General features: G+C 38.8%; 1 long non-coding RNA gene across 1 annotated transcript in view; it reads left to right on the plus strand.

Moving 5' to 3' along the window:
- LOC142854763 (uncharacterized) overlaps positions 1–25,808 on the plus strand; it is a 38,790-nt gene that overhangs the window by 1,767 nt on the left and 11,215 nt on the right. The window contains exon 2 of the long non-coding RNA XR_012911366.1: positions 13,547–13,609. This is a non-coding gene — a long non-coding RNA (uncharacterized LOC142854763). The remainder of the gene's footprint in view (positions 1–13,546; positions 13,610–25,808) is intronic.

Below are 25,808 nucleotides of genomic sequence, written 5' to 3' on the forward strand. Positions count from 1 at the left end.
AGATTGACATCCTGAGAACCCCTGACGTAGGTGCATCTTCAGTGCTCATAGGAACTTCACATTTTAGTGTTAGATCTGAAGATAAACTTAGGAATGCTGTGCTTAGTGTGCTCTGTTGCTTTGTGTTTCCCTGTAAGCTGAGCATTGAGGGAATGCAGAATTTTAATTGTAACTTCGCCAGTACTTCTATCTAGAGGCCTGCTGCCATTTTTGTCTTCTATGAAATTTTTGTTGCCAAGGAAGACAGGATTACAGCTTTGTCTGACAGATTGAGATGGCGTGGTGTATTCTTGGTTATCAACATACTCATGTAGCGTGGGGTTTTAGATGGTGAATAATCACAATGTGGGGGCAAGCATGGTGCATACTGTGTAACCTCAGTTACCTGATGTGTGTACACTTGCAGCTGCATGTGGCTGGGTGACTGTTCTTGGCTTCTTGTGTTTTGTTTCCTGTAATGCACATGCTACACAATAAATAAAAGCAAGTTTAACATGGAAAAAAAAAAAAGGTTAAGGAATGTTGGTTCAGGACCAGGATGGATTTTAAAAGGACTTTCTGGGGAACAACCTAAACGTCTTTATTAGTTCCTGAGAATCGTTAAGGAATTGGGTTTAGGCATGCTGGGAAAAGTGCAGCATAGTCACACATCAGTAGATGTAGTGTGGGATTTGGTCAGGACATACACACACACACACAAAAAAAAAATGGGAGGGAAGAGGAGGGTGGCAGCAGGGAACTCCATAACAAGAAATTTGAAGCCTCAACAGTTGGATAATCTGCTTCTTAAGTCATATCCTTGGTAAACATTAGTAGCCAAACAGAACTCTTGTTAAACCAAGAGGAGCCACCGTAATTTTGAACGAAGTATGGGTAATGTGAATAGTTAGCATTGACATCTGGTCACATTCATCCGTCATATCCCTTCTGAGTTCCCTTGCTTCCATAGGAAATGTAGTGCGTGTGTGTGTGTGTGTGTGTGTGTGTGTGTGTGTGTGTGTGTTGAAGTAGCCTGACTGCACCGACTGGGAAGCTATGCCCTTTAAATGTGTTTAGATCTATCTACTCAGTCATTTCCAATAGTCAGCAAACTTCTATTGTCATAGGAAGTTACCAGGATGTCTGAAACACATTAGAGCTGAACTTGACCTGATAATGCCTGGCACATGGACGACAATAAGTAAGCAAGTATCGAGGGGTTGAGATGAAGGAACTCATCTGTGACAAACAGAAGATGACTATGTAGGTACTCTTAGTGTGGGGCATCTTAAACTGTAAGAGTCACCTAGGGAGCACATTCCTGGGATGTTGCCTTAGGAGAGTCTGATTCACCTTTTCTGCTGTTTCATATAGCTTGTTGGTGTTGGTGTCTAACATTGGGCTTTGAGTATGTGAGGCAAACACTCCATTATTGTTTGATCTTGGGTCATAGGTGCCGCAGCAGAGACAGATCGCCAAGATGCTAAGCCTTCACTTTCCATAGGAGCAGAGGGGTCCAGCCTTCTTGGAAAAGACTGGTACCTGGCTAGCTCCCTCTAGTTACTTTATTCAAACAATTTTACAAGCTTAAATTGGGGCTGAAAAAGTTTCCAGTTACCGAAGTCATCTTGCTCTTTCTGCCCATCAGAGCAGATAAGCCACACACATAATCAAAAAAAGTTCCTTTTGATTGTGGCTTTCCAGGTCTGCCAGGAGTGTTTTAGGACCAAATGCATCTGCAAGCTCTCGTGTAGCACCACGTGCAGACTCCAGAGAAACAATGCTCTACTTATTAACCCACACATAGCAAGGGCTTTGCTGAATCATTTCTCTCAAAGCCAGACACAAAGGCTTTACTATACCTGTCATTTAAAGCCAGATATACAGGCTTTACTCTACATATCACTGCACCCCACCATTGAGCAATATTTTAAATCAAGGTATCTGGTATTTTCAAATAGGTAATTCCTCTGTCAGTCATTGCCACCCTCCATCAGAATTGCTGTTTAATCAAAGCTAGAATCAAGAACTAGCTACTATAGGGACAAGGGCTTATCTGCCTTCTTTTTAATAGTGATTAACTTTATATTAGTCTCAGGGCTTTGTATATGCTAGATAAGCACTCTATGGCTAGTTTACATTTGCAGCTATTGTTTTGATTATTTCCTTTTCTGATATTAGTGATCGAGCCTAGGGTCTCACACAAACTGGGTGGGCCCTCTACCACTGAACTACATCCCAGCTAAACTATTGTGTTGTGTAAAATGCTTCATTACTGCTCCATGCTTCAGTTCCCTTATCTGTGAATTGGAGGCAGAAATGAAAGTATTCCAACTTCTGGGCCCACGGATTTGTCAGTGTGAGCTGCCTAGTCTGCCACTGGCACAGAGACAAGCTTTGTCTTTCCTCAGGAACTTCTGTTTACTCTCCTTGGTAGAAATGAGTTTGGGTTATATTTGACTCACTCTTAGCCCTTGGGTTTTTGAGGCAGGACTTTAACATAAGTGAGTCTGGTTTTGAACTTGTGGTTCTCTTGCCTTCATCTTGCAAGCAAATGTCACCAAACCTACCATCTCTCACACGCAACATTTAACACAATTTATTTGAGCAAGAAAAGGTAGGTCCTAGAGTCAGGCAGCATTCTGCATCAAAGACAGTTCAGAATGCCCCTCTTTAGTCTTTTTGTTTTGAGACCGCATTTGATTAAGTAGTCCTGTAGCCCAAGTTGACACTCAGTGCACTGTGTACCTGTTTTAACTTGCTAAGTGTTGGGATTACAGTCCTTTGCCACAAGAAATGGGCTAACCCCATGCTTAATGTTGACGCAGAATTTTTACACAGTCCAAGCCAATTTCAAACTCATTATCTTCCTGCTTCTGCTTCCTGAGTCATGACATATGGGTATGAATCATCATTCTTGGCTTAAAAGGGTTTTTTTTGTTTTTTGTTTTTTTTGCTTTTTTCTTTTAGACAGAGTCTCTTTGTGTCACCTTGGCAGTCCTGGAACTAGCTCTGTAGACCAGGCTGACCTGGAACTCACAGAGATCCACCTGCTTCTGTTCTGCCTCCCGAGTGCTAGAACTCTAAGGGATTATGCCACTACAGCCAAGAATTAAAGTGTGTTTTTGTTTGTTTGTTAGTTTGTTTTTAGAAAGATTCATTTAGAAATGTGGATGTGATCAGGAGATTTGATGCCCTCTTCATGGGCTCCTGTCTATACCTCTGCATGGCAGGTAGAATGCACTCAGACAGAATGTGTATATATATATGCATAAATAAAAAGAGTAAAAATAAACCTTAAAATATTCTTCAATAGTTATCAGGTAGTGTGGTATACATTCCTTTGAATAGCATACATATGTTAGAAACTTGGTGAGTAAAAGTTTAAAGAGATATGCAAAACCAAACTGCAGCCAAGTTTCAAAGCATTTTGCAATTATGTTTTGGTACTCACTTACATTGGCTTAGTCCTTTCTTTCACTCAGCAGTAGCAAGCTATGGAGAACCTACTCAAGTGTACAGTAGGTAGACAGGCTGCAGGAAGGTACCACTTTCAGATTGCTTCTAGGTTTCATTTGTGTGTTTTAGAAATGTATATAAATCCCTTCAAACTCTCACTTATTAGTCCTCAGGATCCTTGTTTTATACTTTTGTTTTAGATGTTTGCATTTTTCAGCCTCATGCCAAGAATGTAAACATTTAGTTGAATTATGTGGACTGATGCTGACTTTTTTTTTTTTGAGACAGGTTCTCATTATGTAGTCTTGACTGGCCTAGAACTAGCTATGTAGATTTAGTTGGCCTGAAACTCATAGAGATCTTACTGCCTCTGCCTCTGAGCATTGGAATTAAAGATTTCAACAACCATACTGGACTCCTATTTTGGCTTAACTGTGAAATATCCCCCGTAACCTTGAATACTTTGTCTCTACACGGTAATGCTGTTTTAAAAGGTTGTGAAGCCTTAGGAGGTGGAGCCTAGCTGGAGGAAGTGGGACAGGGGGATGGCTGTGTGAGTGACAGTCCAGTACTGCTTCAGGCCTGAGGTCTCTGTGCTTTCTGGTCAGTGTCATGTACAAGCAATTACAGCATGCTCACACCGCCACAGACCCAGTCTGTCACCATACCTTTCCTGCCATGATGAACTGATAGCTTCTGAACTATACACTGAAATAAATCTTTCCTCCTTAAGTTGCTTCTGCCATGTACTCTACACAGCAACATAAAAATACACAATGTACTGATAAGAGCATGCTCTGCACCAGGCTTTGCTTGTGCCTTCTATGTATTAACTTTTTTATCCTCATGTTATATCTATGATGTTCATTGTTAAGAAACTAGTTTTTGTTTTTAGATGAAGGGACTGATATGTAGTATGATCAGTATGCTAAGTGTGAAGACTTTGACAGGCTAACTATAGGTCTGTGTACTTACTCAACATGATATAGATATATTTATACATACATGGGTGTGTTTGTGTGTTTATTTAATTGGGATGGTGCTTTGCTTGCAAGTATGTATGTGTAACATGTCTGGTTCCTGCAAAGTCAGAAGAAGGCATCAGTCCCCATGGAACTGGATTTATTAATGGTTGTAAGCCAACATGTGGCTCCTGGGAGCTGAACTTGGGTTCTTTACAAGAACAAGTACTCTTTACTATGGTTCATCTCTCTAGACCCAGTAGGTGTTCTTTTTTTAAATGTGGTATTTCTTTTGGGGAGATGGCTGGGTGGATAAGGAGGTAGAAAGTGTGTAGAAGGATGTGAGGGAGGGGAAACCATTTTTATATTGTATGAAAAATATATTGTATTATTGAATCAAAAGAGCTCTGCTTACGAGCCTAAGGAAAGCTTGCATGTAAAACCAAGGGAAATACATGTACTTTTACATGACAAAGAACTTTGAGTTTGTTCTTTAGAAAACACTTGCACAGGCAAAGGAAACATGTTCAGTGCCTTACTAGAGAAAATAATACATATTATTTTTATTGGGTTAGGGTTACAGTTATGGTTCATGTTACTAGAGATGGTGTAAGTTTTAGTGTTTTATTGTAGGGATAAGGCTAGGGCTAGTGTTAGGGCTAATGCTACTGTCAGAATTAGGGGTAGGGTTAGGATTAGGAGTCTATAGGCATTGCTGAATTAAGTTTAGGACGAAGTGGTTTGTTTTCCTAAGAAAGATATTTAGTGATTTGCATCAAAACAACTCTGCATGCTTGTCCAAGGTAGCAACTTTGTTAAAAATCTACTGGAAACTGCAGTATTCCTTGGGAGCAAGAAGTCTGAGTTTCCTATTTAGAATACACGTGCACAAGTTAAGGAACTATGCTCAGATGTCTATTAGAGAAAACCTTAGTGTTGTTGTGTAGAGCTCACTAAATGTTGTTGGGAGTGAAATATACTATAGGAATAGTATTTAAAGATGCATTACATTTTTTTATGCTGTGGAGCATTTGTTTTAATGGTGCAAAGATGTGTTGCATTCTTTTATGTTGCATTTGTTTAACTTTGTGAAGTTTGTCTTATGTTGCTTGTCTAAAACAACTGATTGGTCTAGTAAAGAGCTGAATGGCCAATAGCTTGTCAGGAAAGAATATCCAGGATTGACAGGAAGAGAGAATAAATCTGGGAAGAAAAAGAAAGAAGGAACAAGAAGAAAGTGTGAGGACACCAGGGTCCAGCCACCCATCTACACAGTCAGCCATGGAGTTACATGTAAAGAAATGTATATAGAATAGAATCCCAGAGGCAAAGGGTAGATGGACTAACTTAAGAAAAATGGGCTAAACACAAGCTAAACTAAGGCTGAACATTCATAAGTAAGAATAATCCTCTGTGTGTTTATTTGGGAGTTGGGTGGTAGGCCCCCAAAAGAGTAAAGTATAAAGACCAAAGAGTTAAAACAACAACAGTGTCCTGTATTGCCCTGCTTGGGTGCTTAAGGAAATCAGGTCTGTTACAACCAAGTGAAAAAACAAATAACTCTTAGAAGAACAAGAATTTTGGGTTTCCTATTTTAGAAATCAGACACACATGTAGCACGAATTCTAATTGATCTTAATAATAAAAACTTGGAGTCAGCTATTGGGGGTGCAAGCTGAAGGGTCAGAGAAGCAGAGCAGCCAGTCACTAGAGTTCTTACATCTGCCAATGCTCAGACTAAAAGGAAGATTCGGTCTCTATGAAAACTCAGACTGCATGCTTGGACTACCTCCTCTGACTGCACTGAGCTCTTGTCTCCTCCTGCCTTATCTTCTCTTCTCTGCCCATCTGTATCACCCCTGTCTCCATCTCTCTAGTGCTGGGATTAAAAGCGTGTGGTCCCAAGTACTGGGATCACTTTTGTGTGAGCTTTGTTTCTCTTCTAGATTGGATCAATTTTGTGTAGCCCATGTTAGCCTTGAACTAACAGAGATCTGCTTGCCTGTCTCCCAAGTGCTGGGATTAAAGGTGTGTGCCACCACTGCCTGGCCTCTATGACGAACTAGTGTGGCTAGTTCTGCACTCTAATCTTCAGGCAAGCATTATTTGTTTGATCATAAACAAAATATTACCACGTGCACAAGTGTAGGAAATATGCTCATTTGGCTAATAGGGAAAAACATACTTGTAGTTCTACAGTGGTTACTAAATCCAGTGAGATATCACATTACTAGCATCAAAACAGTTCAGCCTACCTGCCTACAGAAAGCATGTGTGATAAAACCTGGGGGGACAACCATGTATTCTTCGACAAGGAAGAACTTTGAGTTTGCTCTTTAGAAAAACACAGGTAAAGGAAACATGCTCAGCAACTCACTAGAGAAAAGCATACATAGTATTTTTGTTGGCTTGGTGTTACTCTTATGGTTCCTGTCGTTAGGGATAATGTAAGTGTTAGTGTTTTACTGCAGAGCTAGGGTCAGGGTCAGGGTGGGGGTTATGGTCAGGGTCAGGCTTAGGGTCAGGGTTATGGTCAGGGTCGGGGTTAGGGTCAGGGTTAGGGTTAGGGCTAGAGTCAGGTTCAGAATTATGGTCAGGGTTGGGTTTAGTTTTAGGGGTATGGTTCTATAAGCATTGCTAAATTTTTTTAGGAAGAAGTGCCCCATTTTTCTACAAAAGATATTAGATGACTTCCATCAAAACAATTTCATATTTGTCTAAAGTAGCAGGTTTGTTAAAATATACTGAACATGCAGTATTCTTTTAAGAGTAAGAAGTTTGATTTTCTGTTTTAGAATGCATAGGCACACATTAAAGAACTGTGCTCAGGATCTGACTAGGGAAAACCATAGTTTTGTTGTATAGTGATTACTAAATACAACATGCAGAGAAGTGACTTGTTTACCTTCAATAGCTATTGAGTTGCATGCATCAAACAGCTATGCTTATATGCTTAAGGAAATAAGGTCTGTTACAACCAAATGAAAAATGTTTTTAAGTCTTAGTTGAGCAAGAACTTTAAGTTTCCTTTTCAGAAATCAGACATGTAAGTGCAGGAAATATGACTAGTTTCTAATAGAGAAAAATCATACTTCTAGTTCTACAGTGATTACTAAATCCAGTTTAGAACTAAGGGGGCTGTTTTGGTGTGAAAGATTATGTGTTGCTAGTATTAAAACTGTTCTGCATACATGGCTACAGAATGCTTGCTTGTTAAAACCAAAGTAAAAAGCATGTGCTCTTAGACGAGAAAGAACTTGGAGTTTGCTCTTTAGAAAATATGCTCACAGGTAAAGGAAACATGCTCAGGGACTTCTTAGAGAAAACTATACATAGTAATTTTGTTAGGGTAGGGATATAGTTATGGTTGGTATTGCTAGGAATAGTGTAACTGTTAGTGTTTTACTGTAGGAATAAGGCTAGGGTTAGGGTTTGGGGCTATGGATAGTGTTAGGTATAAGGTGGGCTTTCATAGGCATTGCTGAGTTCAGTTTAGAAATAACTGGATAATTTTACTTAAAAGATATTAAGCAGTTTCCATCAAAACAACTCTGCATGGGTACTTAAGGTAGCAAGTTTGTTAAAAATCTACTGAAAAACAGTATTCTTTGAAGAGCAAGTAGTTTGAGTTCTCTCTTTAGAATATGCATGCATAAGTGAAGGAACTCATGAATTTGCTGACATTTAATTATTGTCTGTGGCCCCATGGCACCTCAGTCAGTGTCTTCCAGCCATGCAGGCCGTAGCCTGTTGAGGCTTCTGGGACCATGGCCCCAGCTTTGCTTTGGAAAGTATATGTAGGTTTAAATTTAAGTTTGAGGCCAACCTCATCTACAGAGTAAGTTTCAGGTCAGCCAAGGCTGTTATGCAGAGAAACCCTGTTACAAGGAGAGGGGGGCCTTTGTTTGTCTTGGCCACCAGCTAGCTTACACCCGAAATAATCACACAGAAATTGTATTGATTAAAATACTGCTTGGCCATTAGCTCTAGCCTCCTATTGGCTAACTCTCACATCTTGATTTAACCCATTTCTACTAATTTGTGTTCACAACGAGGTTGTGGCTTACCGGGAAAGATTTAGCCATGTCTGACCTGGCATCTCCATGGCAGCTCTCTGACTCTGCTTTTTTCCTCCCAAAATTCAGTTCTGTCTTCTCTGCCTACCTAAGTTCTGCCCTATCAAACCAAGCAGTTTCTTTATTGATTAACCAATTAAAGCAACATATAAACAGAAGGACCTCCTACAAAACCCTTTCTTGAAAGAAACAAAAGAAAAAGCCTATTGTTTTATTTATCGATAAGACTCCATGGAGCCACCACTGGAGATGAGATAAACGTGCTTTAATTTTAGCTGGTAAGCCACAGCCATGTGGCTAAATAGATTAATAGAAATGGGATAAATTAATATGTAAGAGTTAGCCAATAAGAAACTAGAGCTAATGGGTCAAGCAGTGTTTTAAATAATACAGGTTCTGTGTGATTATTTTAGCTCTAAGATAACTGGGTAGCTGGGAACCAACAAGTGGCCCCCTGCAACATTGGGGAACCCGTATTTTGTCTACAGGCTTAGAATATCTAGCAGGCTTTTCTGTGAAGCAGGAATTTTGAAGGACTTTCCTATCTTGTCTTGGCAAAGTTCAGCAATGACTTTCTTTTGTGTCCTGATTTTCCAGTTTGGACAACATGCTGTCAGTAGTCAAGGCTATGGCAGTTTCTTCCAAGTGGCTAACTTTGTGTGGTTGTTTGAAAGAAAATGGTCCCCAAAGAGAGTGGCACTATTAGGAGGTGCCACCTTGTTGGATGGAGTAGGTGAAGCCTTATTGGAGGAAGTGTGTCCCTGTGGGGTTGGCTTTGAGGTGTTTTTCAAGCCTCACTCAGAGAGATAGCTAATTCTCTGCTGCTTTCTGGCCAAAAGGTAGCCAGCAACACATCTGCTCACATGAATTTCCTTTTTCAGTTTGAGTAAAAAAGGTTTTAACTTTAACATACTAAAATTACATTTAACAAAACAGATATCAAGCAAGAATTACAGTTATTTTATCATAACTAAAGAAAACTATATCTATTCTTTAACTCCATCAAAGAATCCAGAGGATATAATATTACCAAAGTAAACAGGAAGTACATTGTAAGCAACTTCCAACACTCTAAAAATGACAGAGACAATTGGTTACCTGGGCAATCACCCAAAATCTCATTTTCAATGTTGGAGAAACCAACTTTGGCTAAGGCCTGGAGTAACTGACAGACCATTGTCAGAGGCAAGAAGTTTTTTAAAACCATTTTACCCTGTCTTGGCAAGATTTGACAGTCTTTTTGATGTGGGATTTCCCTTTGTATGCTGTGATTACCATTAATGAGCAAAGAACTGCTTTGTGCCTATAGCAGAGCAGGGCAAGGTGGAGCAGAGCTAGGTGGGGAGGACTGGGCTGAATGCTGGGAGAAAGAAAGGTGAAGTCAGAGAGAAACCATGAAGCCACTGGAGACAGACACTGGGAACTTTAGCCTGTAAGCCACAGCCATGTGTCAATACACAGATTACTAGAAATGAGTTCAATTAATATGTAAGAGTTAGTCAATAAGAAGCTAGCACTAATGGGCCAAGCAGTGTTTTTAAATAATATAGTTTCTGTTTGATTATTTTGGACCCAGGAAGAACAAGTGGCTCCTTGCAACATCTCTTCACTTGTCTCATTTGTCCAGTGGTCTTCAGACTCCTTAGCTGGATATCTTCATTCTCCTGAAAAGACAAAAAGAAACCCTGCACCGGCTCTAACTCCTTTTTTGGCAAGTTATATCTGATCAGATGAGAAACATTTGTTATGGAGGCCCAAAAAGCCTATTTCCACACTGACCAAAGGTCAGAGAGTAGGGACTTATTTCTAGTTCCTTCAAGATTATTGTGCTTCTACCTCAGACAAAGGTCCAACATACTTGTAAATCAAATAAATATGTTCTTTCAATGTTATTGCCAGCAGATGTGGCTAATTGCCAGAACTTGTCCTCCTGGAATAGGGAAGTAGTTTTCTCCTACCTCAAACAAAAGATTAAGGAACTAAGTTCCAATTCCCTTGGGATTCCACCCAGGGAGTGGTTTGCCTACAAAGTGTTTTGATTTAGGGTGTAAGCATGACTTGTTTTGTTCTGGCAACCGAATGTTTAATTGTGAATGTAGCCTGTGACTTTCAATTGGTATGTTCATTTCCTTGTATCATGTTAATGCAGTTTTTGTCTCCTACCTTTTGGGGTCAGGGGTATTTTAAGCAGTTGGAAATTAAACACAAATTTTTAGTACTCACTGAAAAATTCCCTCCCCATACTATCCTATATATTTCTCCATTTTATTATTTTCATTTGTGTCTTCATATTCTTTACTATATTTCTAATACCCATGCCCTTACCCTGGCAATAAATATTTTTGTCGAGGCTGATCCCCGACAATTTGTTAGTCATATAAGTTAGTGTAGATTGAATGGTCATGCTGTTGGATTACCTCTTCTAATCAAAAGGTCTCTCTTTTTCAAATCTAATCTTTTAGTTGCTTTGGGGAAGAGTTTTTTCAACAGTGACAGGAAATGACAGAACCAAATTTGACATGGGGTTCTCTGAGAGATCCCTCAAGGCCTTTCCCAGCAACAAAGGGTTACCTTGACTGTCTCTTGTTGATCTACACTCATTAGTCCAATGCCTGCCTGTACCAGACCTTCTTCATAATCCAGAAGGGAAGGATATTCTGTTTGGACAATGCTTAGAAAAACCATTGTTTCTAGAAATGTCCTGTTTATAATCTCTTTTTAGATGACTTTGTTTACTATAATTGAGACATTTGACATTTTGACTTTTCTTCAAACCTCTGGAAATCACCTCTCATATCCAAGCATCATCATATTTATGGTATTCAATATTGGTTGTATCTCAGATCTATCCCTCCAAGGGTGTTAATCTTGCTTTTAATGGCCTAATTGCCCTTTTGCATTGTGCACTAGCACTTTCAAAAGCCAGAAATTCAATTATTATTTGTCTAGCTTCTAAAGTTTGAATCATTGTATTTATTCATGAAGTCAGTCTTTGTACAATTTAAATAGGTGGGAGTGGTTTTGAACATCTCTGGGGAGGGGTCATTGTTTGGGTGGCTTTCTTGGAGGAGTCTGGACTGAGGCAACTCCCAGGGGAGGAGGCTTGGGAAGAAACTTTCACCCAAACAACTTGTGGTTCACATCAACCAAACAATAAAAAACAATAAAACCCTACAAACCCAGAACCTTATAAATATGCAAATTTGCCTATAATTTAAAATGGATTTCATATTGCTTGGGGAAAAAAACCTAGAAGGTGGGGAGTAGGTTCCCAGGGAGTGTTCTTGAGGGTCTATTTTCCCTAGGTGTTTCCTGTCTCACTCGCTGATCCTCTCTGCCTTAGCATTGAACTGTTCTGCTCTGTGCCCTACTCACCATGATTGACTAGAACTTTCAAAACCATGAGCCCAGGTAAAATCTTCCTCTTTTAATTTGTCACAGCTGTGATAGGAGTGGGTGATGGGAGAAGAGGGGAGAATGCAGTACTGTTGGTACTGTCTTCCTTGCCCATGGTCAAGCAGACTCAGGGTCTAGCATCTCTGAAGTCCTTGGACTACTTGTTCTGCTTGCAGGGAGTTGTGCTCCATGAAGGCCCAGTTGAAAGTCTACTTATATTGCAGGCAGAATTCTTTGAGAAAGAGAAACCGTAACTGTAGGAAGAACAGGCGTTCTTTCACAACTCTGCAGTCTACTCATGGGTCTGTTATAGCACCTGCCAGGTTTAGCTGACGTCTGGGCTGCATACACTCAACTCCATCCTTTGGTAATCCTCCTTTTATGTTGCTACTGCTGCAGCAGTTGCTCATTGTGAGCAAGAATGGGGCCAAAAACTGAACAAGAGTGTGATTAATACATGAATTCATTCTGTTTGTATCTTTGGTGTGTATGCCAAGATTTCATGTTTTATACTTGTGAACTCAGTAAGATCAGATTTCTTTCAGCTAGGTTGTGGTATAGCTCAATGAGAAAGATTCTAATGTACTGGAACTGTTGAGCATATGTGAAGGCATAAGTCACAACCCCACACCAGTTTGGAATTATGATTAATAGAATGGTTATTTATTTAAAGGGGAAAAACTTACAGATTACCGTCCCAGACAACAGCCCTCTGTGCAATCAGGAAAGGAGCCTAGTAGCCAGAAGCAGACCCGGAAGCAAGAGAGTGAGCAGAGGGCAGTCACTGCTTTTTAAAAAGGGAGAGACGTTTTTTTAAAGAGAGAGAGACCCAATGGGCTGGTATCTCAGCGGCTATTGGCTAAAGGAGTGGAAGGAGCTCCCGCAACACCTCCCCCTTTTAAGTAAGAGAGTTCTAAACCTACTACGAAATTATATACAATAAGTACAAATATCCTATTCTAACTAGCTTAAGTTAGTTAAGCTGCCTTCCTTTCTTCTTTGTGTTAGTTTTACACACACCCCACATGCACACACACCCCACATGCACACGCACACGCACATGCACACGCACACACTCCAATTTCTTCTGCTCCTAACACCTATTGCTGCAGTGCAGTTCCTGATGATATCCAATATGGGATTAACCTAAACTATTGGCCAAATGATGTTGTAATTAATATAGTTTCTGTGTGACTATTTGGGTCTGAGCAGTTGGGAAATGAATGAGCAGTCTTTGTTTACAGATATGGAAACATCTGTTTTTTTTTCCTGCTTTGCTTCATCTTTTCCTTAGGTTGTTAGGGAGGTTTCCTGCACTCCTGACCTTCCAAGAGAATTAATTCCTTTAAAGTCAAAGTACAGGTCTCCCAGGGAAGAGACTTTGTATTGAGTCTGAGAGATGAGAGGATTTTCTCTTTTCCCTGTATGTAAAACACCCAATTCTGATAAACCAGGGCAAGTTAAAAATTATACACCCATTTCATTTAAGACTTCTTAGGATCTGAAACAGGCTTTTGCTCATCTTTTTTCCATGATTGGTTTCTTGTTTTGATTGTGTACAGCCTGAACTCATAAGAACTTTACTTATATGACCTTTCTTAACCCTCAGAGCATAAATTGTTGACTATTGCATCAGACTTCAGTCCGCCTCATTTAGTGACTTCACTCTCCCAGGTTCTACTGCTTCTGAAGTGGTGACAAGTGACACCCGGAAAGGAGCCTGAGGTCAGCTATGAGGTAAGAATATGGAGACCCTCACAGAAGGAAATGAGTGAGAATGACAGGCAGAAACCAGGGAAGGCTTTGCCTTGCATTGAGCTATATTTTTTAAAGGAGGAGGAACACAATTATTAAGACCACAACTCTTAGATTGCTTGCAAGTTGTTCATGATTAGAACCCCTGGTTTCCAGAAGAGACTTTAGATGAAGAAGTGTGGGACAGAGTCCAAAAGAATATTAAAAAGGGATTCAAATTGAGGAAAATTGATCCTTGTTCAATTTTTGGGGGTCTTGGGCATTAATCCTGACTGTTATCAAAATACATAAGGAATATAAATGATTATTAATTATGAGAAAGAGGTGGCTAATTTCTTGCATGAATATAAAGAGGATATTCAAACTTTAAGATTAGAAAAAGACAAACCGGCTGTGGTGGCACACCTCTTTAATATTCCAAACCTCAGAAGGCAGAGAGACAGGCGGATCTCTGAGTTCGAGGCCAGTCTGGTCTACAAAGTGAGTTTCAGAACCGTCAAGGCTACACAGAGACATCCTGTATCAAAACAACAACAAAAAACCCAATCCCCCCCCAAAAAAACCCAAAAACTTAAAATAAAATAGTCAAAAGGGGTTTTTCCATAATCAGGCAAAATCAAAAGTAACCACAAAAAACACCATAAACCGACAGCTATGCTGGCAACAGCTCTTCTGTTCCCTTGCTGTCTCCTCTACATGTTTATCCTCCATTGCTGGAAGATGATCCTGAAGAATGGGGTGAAGAATTTAATAATCACTACAATCATGAGTTCTTACAATTTTTTGTTGAAGACTTAGGACAGCCTATGAAAAAGCTAACTGTATAACCTAGACAATCTATGGCATGGCAGAGAAAAGGAATTTGTTTTCAAATTCTTCCCCAACTTCATGAGCTTCACTTAGTATTTCCAGTGCAATTTCAACAAAACCAGGATGTATGTTAGAGATATGACATGCATATAATGAAAGATTTAAAAAGACTTGGGTTTCCCATGGACCTAATAATGCTCCATATTGTTAGGAGTATCTTTTTGGTTATATAGCAATAATGCACAGTAATTGCCATATGATTTTCATATAATTGCTAAAATATTTCTTCCCCATTTCTTTAGTGCAAATGTGCCTTATAAATAAAGGCCATGAACAACTTCAACAACAAGGATGAGAGGTAATTCTAGAAATGTCTTATATAAAATGCTGCCAGGGACTGGCAGATGGGTATCAATAGATTCATGAAAAAGAAAGTTAGCATGTAGGCTTTAAGTCAGACAAATCAGTTCTACTTAGTTGGTGTTACATTTGGGAAGGTTTAGGAAATGCTGCCCTGCTGAAGGAGACCCAGATATTAATCCACACACCTACAAACACCTGATTTTTGACCAAGAAGTGAAAAATATCAAATAGAAAAAAAGCATATTTAACAAATGGTGCTGGAAAAACTGAATATCAACATGTAGAAGAATGAAAATAGATCCATATCTATCACCATTCACAAAACTCAAGACCAAATGGATGAAAGACCTCAACATAAAACCAACCACACTAAATCTCTTAGAAGAGAAAGTGGGAAGTACACTTGAATGCATTGGCACAGGAGACCACTTTCTAAATCTAACCCCAGTAGCACAGACACTGAGAGAAACAATTAAAAATGGGACCTCCTGAAACTTAAAAACTTCTGTAAAGCAAAGGACATGGTCAAAAACAAAAACGACAGCCTGCAGAATGGGAAAAGATCTTCACCAACCCCACAACAAACAAAGGATTGATCTCCAAAATATACAAAGAACTCAAGAGATTGGTCATCAAAGGAATGAATCAATAAAAAAATGGAGTATAGACCTAACCAGAGAACTCTCAACAGAGGAATCTAAAATGTTTGAGAGACACTTAAGGAAATATTCAATATCCTTAGCCATCATAGAAACGCAAATCAAAACAACTCTGAGATTCCATTTTCTATCTTTAAGAATGGCCAAGATCAAAAACACTGATGACAACTTATGCTGGAGAAGATGTGGGGTATAAGAAACATTCCTGCATTGCTGGTGGTAGTACAAATTGGTACAGCCCCTTTGGATGTCAGTATGGTGATTTCTCATAAAATTAGGAAATAACCTTCCTCAAGACCCAGCAATATCACATTTGGGTATATACCCAAAGGATTCTCAATCATACCACAAGGACATGTGCTCAACTATGTTCATAGCAGCATTGTTTGTCATAGCCAGAACCTGGAAACAACCTAAATTCCCCTCAACTGAAGAATGAATAAGGAAAATGTGGTACATTTACACAATGGAGTACTACACATAAGAAAAAAACAGTGACATCTTGAAATTTGCCTTGAAAAAGGCAAATGGATGTGTCTAGAAAACATCATATTGAGTGAGGTAACCCAGATCCAAAAAGAAATTTCATATGTATTCACTCATAAGTTGCTTTTAAACATAAGCAAAGAAAACTAGCCTACAATTCACAATCCCAGAGAACCTAGACAATAATGAGGACATATACAGATCTAATCTACAGGGGAAGTAGAAAAAGACAAGATCCCCTGAGTAAATTGGGAGCATGGGGACCATGGGAGAGGGTTGAAGGGGAGGGGAGAGAAAGGAAGGACAACAGAGGAAAATGTATAGCTCCATGAAAATCAATAAAAAGGAAAGAAAAGTTTTGAATTTAAAAGACTTATTTTATTCTGTATTTATTCATCGTAATGATAAGGCAAAGTTTCCCATGTTTTGTTCTGTCACTCAGTCATACAGAACCTCAGGTGTAATATCAATGGACACTCTACTGGTGATAACTTCTCTCAGCTGAGATTTTCATAGGCACCTGTATATAATAGAAAATGACCACATTTTCCAATGTTTCTGGCAATTAAAACTGGTTACCATGATACTAATGTTCACATGATCTTCTGAGCTATGAAACTAAATGTATATAATGGTTAATTTCCATTTTCCACAAGGAGGAGATTCAAGTTCATTCCTTTGTTTAAAGGATAAACCCATTTTCTCTGTTTCCCATTTAGTTTCTATAGAAATAATGCTGCTATGTACATAGCTGAACAAATGGGCTTGTAGTATGATTGAGCAACTTTTGAGTACATGCCCAAGAGTGGTATTGCTGCTTCCTGAAGTCGGTGGATTCCTAATTTTCTGAGAATCTGCCAAACTTATTTCCAAAGTGGTTGTACAAGTTTGCATTCTCTCCATCAATGGAGGAGTGTCCCACTTACTCCACATCTTCTCCAGAATAAGCTATTGTTGGTGTTTTTGATCTCAGTCATTTTGACTGGTGTAGAATGGTATCTCAGAGTTGTTTTGATTTGCATTTCCCTGATGTCTAAGGATGGTGACCACTTCCTTATGTGTCTCTTTGTCATTTGAGATTTTCCTGTTGAGAATTCTCTGTTTAGTTATGTATCCCATTTTTTAAATTGGGTTATTTGGAATTTTGATATCTAATTTCTTGAGTTTTTTTAATATATATTTTGGAGATCAGTCCTCTGTCTGACATTGGGTTAGTGAAGATCTTTTCCCATTCAGTAGGCTGCCTTTTTTTCTTATTGACTGTGTCCTTTGCTTTACAGAAGCTTCTCAGTTTCAGGAGGTCCCATTTATTTATTGTTGCTCTCAGTGTCTGTGCTACTGGTGTTATATTTAGGAAGTAGTGTCTTGTGCCCATGCATTGAAGGCTACTTCCCACTTTCTCTCCTATCAGGTTCAATGTGGTCAGATTTATATTGAGGTCTTTAATCCATTTAGACTTGAGCTTTGTGCATGGTGATAGATATGGATCTATTTTCATTCTTCTACAGGTTGACATCCAGTTATGCCAGCATCATTTGTTGAAGATGCTTTCTTTTTTCCATTGTATAATTTTATCTTTTTTTGTAAAAATCATGTGTTCATAGGTATGTGGATTAATAGCCAGATCTTGGATTCGATTTTATTGATCAACTTGTCTGTTTTTATGCCAATACCAAGCTGTTTTCATTGCTGTAGCTCTATAATAGAGCTTGATATCAGGGATGGTGATGACTCCAGAAATTCCTTTTCTATACATATTATTGTCTCTGTGTCTTACTTAGCTTTGGCTGTCAGCATTTCAGAGCCTATATTCATTTGAAGGAACATCGATTAAGGATGTGCTCCTATCAGAATGGTTGGTTGCTTTATCTGTGAGTGATGATTGATGTAGAAAGGTCCTTCCATTGAGGGTGACTATATCCCTAAGGAAGTGAGTATGGACTGAATAAGAGGGCCAGACAAGCATGAGATAGTGACCAAGCAAGAAAGAAAGCCAGGAAACAAAGTTTTCCTTCAGTTGCTAGCTTGAGTTTCTATTTTAAGCTCCTAAAATAATGGATTATGATCTGACAGAATTATCCAAATAAACCCATTCATTACCTGGGATACTTTTGGCTAGAGGATTTATTCAAAGCAATAAAGAGTTGGTTAGAACAAAAATGTTACACCAAAAGTGAATTTCTGACAGTGCAGAACTTGGGAATGTCATTTTCTGGAAGAATGTGGAAGATACTAGGACTTTAAATGGAAAAAGCCACAGAAAGCTGTAGACAGAGCTTAAATGGATGCTCTTGAAGGACCTTGGAAATAGGAGTATTGAGATTAATGCAGACAATGGAAGTTGAAGTCATCTGATTTCAGTGGGAAATAGAGTCCATGAAAAATTAAGCTAGAGGTAATTTGTATGCTATTTTGGCCCCAAACCTTTTATACTAGGTAGTTTCAGCTGACTGTAAAGTATTGAAACAGAGGCAGGAATTTTCAAGATTTCAAGAATTAGACATCATAGTTTCTTCAGTTTTAAGAAAAACATCTTGTGTCATCTCTTTTTCATCAGGCTTGTAAATCACTTATCATGTTCACTCAAGACTGTTGATGGGAATCATTGCATGTGGATCCTATTTTGAAACATTTGGATTCGGTATTAAAGTGTGTTGTATATGTGGCAAATACATTTAGTAAAGCTTATTTCATGATGCTTATATTCCTTCTGTGACATTTGTTCATTTTCTATTGTACTTTCACTTAGTGACAGACATTTTTTCCTGATGTAATATATATAATGGAATGCCTCTCTAAGTGGTTTAAATATCGGGCAGTGTGGGATACACTTTTCTAATAAGAGTGTCTGTGAAAGGGTGGTTCATTGTTTTTCTTGCTTTGGTTTCTTATATTTTTGCAAATTCCTTTGAGATGTTGTTGGACATCCAGCCTGGCTTGCAAAAGTTGAGGCTTTATATGTGAACTAATGATCTTAAAGTGTGAGCCTCCTGAGTAGAAGTTCAAGTATAGAATAGATACCCCAAATGTGTCTAGTTTTGTAGGCACATTTTTCTTTCTCTGTTTTTTTTCCAAGACAAGATTTCTCTGTGAAACAGTCCTGCTGTCCTGGAACTCTCTGTGTAGAATAGGTTGCCTTTGAACTCACAGAGAACTTTGTTACGAGGTTCAGAACAGAAATTCTCTCAAGAAATGTAAAGTGTTTAAGGTTGAGCGATATAGTTTTTGACAATTCAACTTAGAATAAAAAGTGATTTAGGTACGACCTTTTTGATTCACCAAAATAGGATAGAGAATGGAGTATTTTTTCTGAATTTGTCAAATGTTTATTGTAATTATTGTTTATAGTTTTTCTTATATTAGCTATAACCATTTTTTATTTTAGACAAAAGAGAGGAGATGATGATATTTTGTTTCTGCTCTAAGAAATAAAGCTTACCTGAATATCAGAGGGTGGAACTAGCTACTAACTAAGCATAGAGGCCAGGTAGTGGTGGCATACACCTTTAGTCCCAGCACTTGGGAGGTGGTGCTGTGGAACAATCGTCCTGCATCCTGTAAAGATTTGTCATTTGTATTGGTTTAGTAAAATGCTGATTGCCAACAAATGGTGCCAACGTGAACAACTACATCCACATAAAACCTGAGAGAGTTTGGGAATCAATTCTAGACACAAAAGAACATGATTAAGCATGGCTTCTTGATAGCAGCATTTTATCAGGTGGGCTCTGTTTGCTATAGGCAAGCATGTCTCATTTAAAAGAGGCTTCCTGATTCAGCTTCAGCTGCAAAAAGCTTGTAACTCTTTTAAGAGGCCTTGCCACAAAACACTTAACTGATGTAATGAATAGCTGACAGCATGCTTCTTGGTGGAGGCAGGGACCTTGAAATTCCATAGACATAACATAAACATGGCTGCTGACAGTACCTCTGCCATGAAACTAGACTCTCAGAAAGTTAAGAAATGGGGTGGTTCAGCTGTCAAAGCCACAGCTTTAATCCCAGGCATATTGCATAGAAAATTAAAGACTCATGTGGTCAGACAAAGAGAGATACACAGTAACGACAAACTCAGACAAAGAAAACCTCTAAGCAGTTTACAGTATATTTAAAAATATATATTTTTCTCTTGGGTGAGAAAAGAAAAAGAACAAAATCCAGAAAGAAAGAAAGAAAGAAAGAAAGAAAGAAAGAAAGAAAGAAAGAAAGAAAGAAAGGGAGTTGTTGGGTGTCATGGCACACATCTTTAATCCCAGCAATTGGGAGGCAGAGGCAAGTGGATTTCTGTGAGTTCAAGGACAGCCTGGTCTACAGAGTGAGTTCCAAGAAAGTCAAAGATACACAGAGAAACTTTGTTTCAAAAAACAAAAAATTAAAAAGAAAAAAATAGAGTTTTAAATAAAGCCACATAAAGATGGAAAATACACAAAGAATTTGGCTACTGTATGTTATTGTGTTTTCTTTGAATTGTGTGATGGCTGAGGAAGGAGCAACAGCTGCTAAAAGACATTTGATTATAAATTCTGCTGGATTAATTTAACATATATATTTTGAAAATGACATCAAAATTTAAGACAAAAGATATGGTACATTAGAGAAGAGGTTTTGCTCTTGTTTCCACAGGAAATAAGAGGCCATGGATTCATTCTGGGTTAAGAAAAATCAGGTTTGTCCAAGGATGATCACCTGAAAAATTTCCAAAAAGAGTGGATGATCCAGATAATCCGATGTTTCAGTGGACCTCAGTTTGAGTTTCCTCTGAGATCTACATCCAGAACAGACTCAAGACTGCTGGCTGAAATGATCAAGTTTCACAGAATATTCCTGTCAGGGTTTGACCATAATCCTAAATTTTCTTTAGGTCTCCATAAGATTACCAGTGCCCCCAATCAGCAGGAAATAGCCTGGAAAACTATGCCCATATTCCCAAAAAATGGATTATGGATGTTTATTTTTTTTTTAGAGTGTTGGTTACAAGTTATTATGTGTAATGGTCAGGAAAAAAGCTAAACAAAGGAGTTTAGATTCAGAGTTTTTGTTATGAAAAAAAAAGAGGGGGGAAGTGCTGTGGGACAATGGTTGTGTACCCTGTAAAGATTTGTCAATTGTATTGGTTTAATAAAATGTTGATTAGCCAGTAGCCAGGCAGAGTGATAAAAATGGAGAATTCTGGGAAAAGGAAAGGGTCAATCTACAATCATCACCCAGGCACAGAGGGCAGAAGATGAGAGTGCCTCACTAATAAAAGCTACCAAGCCACATGGCTAACACAGACAAGAATTATGGGTTAATGTAGGATGTAAGAGTTAATAAGAAGCCTGAGCTAATAGGACAAGCAGTTTATAACTAATGTAGACCTCTGTGTATTTTTTTGGGACTAAATGGCTGTGGGACCTGATGGGACAATAACCTCTGCCAATGAGGTGGAAGAAACAAAATTGGAAAATGTAAAAGAAATGGACCTTTTTTTATATAAGTATCATATACCAAAGTTAAACCACGACCAGGTGAACAATCTAAATAAATCTATTAGTTGCGAAGAATTAGAAGCTGTTATCAAAAACCTTCCTACCAAAAAAGCCCAGGTACAGATGGTTTGGATGCAGAATTCTACCAGATCTTCCAAGAAGGCCTAATACCAATATAGAAACAGAAGAGTCATTGCCAAATTCCTTTTATGAAGCTACAGTTACCCTGATACCAAAACCAAACAAAGACTCAACCAAGAAAGAGAATTACAGGCCAATCTCACTCATGAACATCGACGCAAAGATCCTTAATAAAATACTGGCAAACCAAATCCAAGAACACATTAGAAAAATTATCCATTATGATCAAGTAGGCTTCATTCCAGAGATGCAGGGCTGGTTCAACATATGCAAATCTATCAATGTAATCCATCATATAAATAAACTGAAAGAAAAAAAACCCATATGATCATTTCATTAGATGCTAAAAAAGCATATGACAAAATTCAACATCCCTTTATAATGATAAAGGTCTTGGAGAGATTAGGGATACAAAGGTCATACCTAAATATAATAAAAGCTATTTACAGCGAGCCAACAGCTAACATCAAATTAAACGGAGAGAAACTCAAAGCTATCCCACTAAAATCAGGAACACCACAAGGCTGTCCACTCTCTTCATACCTCTTCAATATAGTGCTTGTAGTTTTAGCAATAGCAATAAGACAACATAAGGGGATCAAGGGGATTCGAATTGGAAAGGAAGAAGTTAAACTTTTGTTATTTGAAGATGATATGATAGTGTACATAAGCAACCACAAAAACTCCACCAAAGAACTCCTACAGTTGATAAACACCTTTAGTAACATGGCAGGATACAAGATCAACTCCAAAAAATCAGTTGCCCTCCTATACACAAAGTATAAGGAAGCAGAGAGGGAAATCAGAGAAGCATCACTTTTCACAATAGCCACAAATAGCATAAAATATCTTGGGGTAACTCTGACCGAGGAAGTGAAAGATCTATTTGACAAGAACTTTAAGTCTTTGAAGAAAGAAATTGAAGAGGATACCAGAAAATGGAAGGACCTCCCTTGCTCTTGGATTGGGAGGATCAACATAGTAAAAATGGCAATTCTACCAAAGGCAATTTATAGATTCAATGCAATCCCCATCAAAATCCCATCAAAATTCTTCACAGATCTTGAGAGGACAATAATCAACTTTATATGGAAAAACAAAGAAAAACCCAGGATAGCCAAAACAAGCTTATGCAATAAAGGATCATCTGGAGGCATTACCATCCCTGACTTCAAACTCTATTACAGAGCTTCAGTATTGAAAACAGCTTGGTATTGGCATAAAAACAGAGAAGTCGACCAATGGAATCGAATAGAAGACCCAGATTTTAACCCTCAATCCTATGAACACCTGATATTTGATAAAGGAGCTAAAAGTATACAATGGAAGAAAGAAAGAATCTTCAACAAATGGTGCTGGCATAACTGGATGTCAACCTGTAGAAGAATGGAAATAGATCCATATCTATCACCATGCACAAAACTCAAGTCCAAATGAATCAAAGGCCTCAATATCAGTCTGAACACACTGAACCTGATAGAAGAGAAAGTGGGAAGTACTCTACAACTTATGGGCACAGGAGATTGCTTCCTACGTATAACCACAGCAGCAGAGGCATTAAGGGCAACATTGAATAAATGAGACCTCCTAAAACTGAGAAGCTTCTGTAAAGCAAAGGACACTGTCACTAAGACAAAAAGGCAACCTACTGACTGGGAGAATATCTTCACGAACCCCACAACAGACAAAGGTCTGATCTCCAAAATATATAGAGAACTCAAGAAACTAGACTTTAAAATGCTAATTAACCCAATTAAAAAATGGGGCACTGAACTGAACAGAAAATTCTCAACAGAAGAAGTTCAAATTGCCAAAAGACATTTAAGGTCATGCTCAACCTCCTTAGTGATCAGGGAAATGCAAATCAAAACAACTTTGAGATACCATCTTACACCTGTCAGAATGGCTAAAATCAAAAACACCAATGATAGCCTTTGCTGGAGAGGTTGTGGAGTGAGGGGAACATTCATCCATAGCTGGTGGGAATGCAAACTTGTGCAACCACTTTGGAAATCAGTGTGGCAGTTTCTCAGGAAATTCGGGATCAACCTACCCCAGGACCCAGAAATACCACTCTTGAGAATATACCCAAGAGATGCCCTGTCATATTACAAAAGCATTTGTCCAACTATGTTCATAGCAGCATTATTTGTAATCGCCAGAACCTGGAAACAACCTAGATGCCCTTCAATGGAAGAATGGATGAAGAAAGTGTGGAATATATACATATTAGAGTACTACTCAGCAATAAAAAACAACGACATCTTGAATTTTCCATGCAAATGGATGGAAATAGAAAACTCTATCCTGAGTGAGGTAACCCACATCCAAAAAGATGAACATGGGATGTACTCACTCATAATTGGTTTCTAGCCATAAATAAAGGACATTGAGTCTATAATTTGTGATCCTAGAGAAGCTAAATAAGAAGGTGAGCCCAAAGAAAAACATATAGTTATCCTCCTGGATATTGGAAGTGGACAAGATTGCCGGGCAAAAATTGGTAACTTGGGGGTGGGGTGGGATGGGGGTAAGGGGAAATGGGGAGAGAAAAGTGAGAAGGGGAGGATGGGGGGAGCTTGGAGTAATGGGATGGTTGGGATAAAGGAAGGGTGCATATGGAAGCAGGGAAGTATATATCCTAATTAAGGGAGCCATCTTAGGGTTGGCAAGAGACTTGACTCTAGAGGGGCTCCCAGGTGTCCAGGGAGATGTCCCCAGTTCCTTGGGCAGCTGAAGAGAGGGAACCTGAAATGGCCCTATCCTATAGCCATACTGATCATATGGTGATATGATCTTGCATATCACCATAGAACCTTCATCTGGCGATGGGTGGAGATAGAGACAGAGACTCACATTGGAGCACCGGACTGAGCTCCCAAGGTCCAAATGAGGAGCAGAAGGAGGGAGAACATGAGCAAGGAAGTCAGGACCGTGAGGGGTGCACCCACCCACTGAGACAGTGGGGCTGATCTATTGGGAGCTCACCAAGGCCAGCTGGACTGGGAATGAAAAGCATGGGGATAAAACTGGACTCTCTGAACATGGCAGACAAAGAGGGCTGATGAGAAGCCAAGGACAATGACACTGGGTTTTGATCCTACTTCATGAACTGGCTTTGTGGGAGCCTAGCCTGTTTGGATGCTCACCTTCCTAGAGCTGGATGGAAGGGGGAAGGACCTTGTACTTCCCACAGGGCAGGGAACACTGACTGCTCTTCGGACTGGAGAAGGAGGGGGAAAGGTGTGGGGGGGAGGGGGAGAGGAGTAGGAGGAGGGGGAGAGGAGTGGGGGAGGGGGAAAATGGAAGGCGGGGAGGAGGCGGAAATTTTTTCAATAAAAAAAAAGAAAGGAGTTTAGCTATAAAACTTTGAACCCATCAAGATAGTATAGATAATAGTTTGTTGACTACAAATGGACTGGACATTGTGAATGTAATCCTAACTTGATAATTGTTCTTATTGTATATTGTTTTACTGTGTTAGAGTTACAGTCCTTTCCTTTTTATTTAGAAAAAATTGAGGAAATGTTATGGAATATTTTTTACACTGTATGAAGATGTGTAACTGTAATTGCTTTAATAAAAAGCAGAATGGCCAATAGCTAGTTGAAGAGAATAGGCAGGACTTACAGGACGAGAAAGTCAGAGAGAAGTAATAAGGAAACTAAGTACATGGATTTTGCCAGCAGACTTGGTGCAGTATGGACATGCCATACTGAGGAAAAGTAAAGATTACATAGCAAAGCATAGATTACTAGGAGTTAATAAATTTGTGTTTTAAGAGCTCATTGAGAAAAAGCTAAGCTAAGGCATGTTTTCATAATAATAATTCTCCACATTTTTACTTGTGGACTGGTGGTCCTGATAAGAAATTATTGCTATATTATGAAGTCTTTTTTTACTTAATTTCTATGCATATAGATACATAAGTAGTAAGATAACATCTGTCAAGATCATACATATCCTGGCTTAGTTTCTTTTTGTCCTTTGTCTAAAACTTTTTTGTCCTTTTTTCTTGGCTTTTGTCTCCATCAGTTTATTTTTTCACAAATATATAACCTCTCTTGATTGTTGTAGTTTTGTGCTTAATATAGAGGACAGACTATGTGAATGTGTGTAGTATTTCTTCAGAATCCTATTGATCATTCTGAGTTTTTCTGCTTTCCATATAGCTTTAGAATCAGTTTTTCTTTTATAAATTGTTAGGCATTTTCCTTGGGTGTGTTGATTTATGCTGCAAATTTTTTATGTTCA

This window comes from Microtus pennsylvanicus, chromosome 7, assembly GCF_037038515.1.
Source record: "Microtus pennsylvanicus isolate mMicPen1 chromosome 7, mMicPen1.hap1, whole genome shotgun sequence".
NCBI lineage: Eukaryota > Metazoa > Chordata > Mammalia > Rodentia > Cricetidae > Microtus > Microtus pennsylvanicus.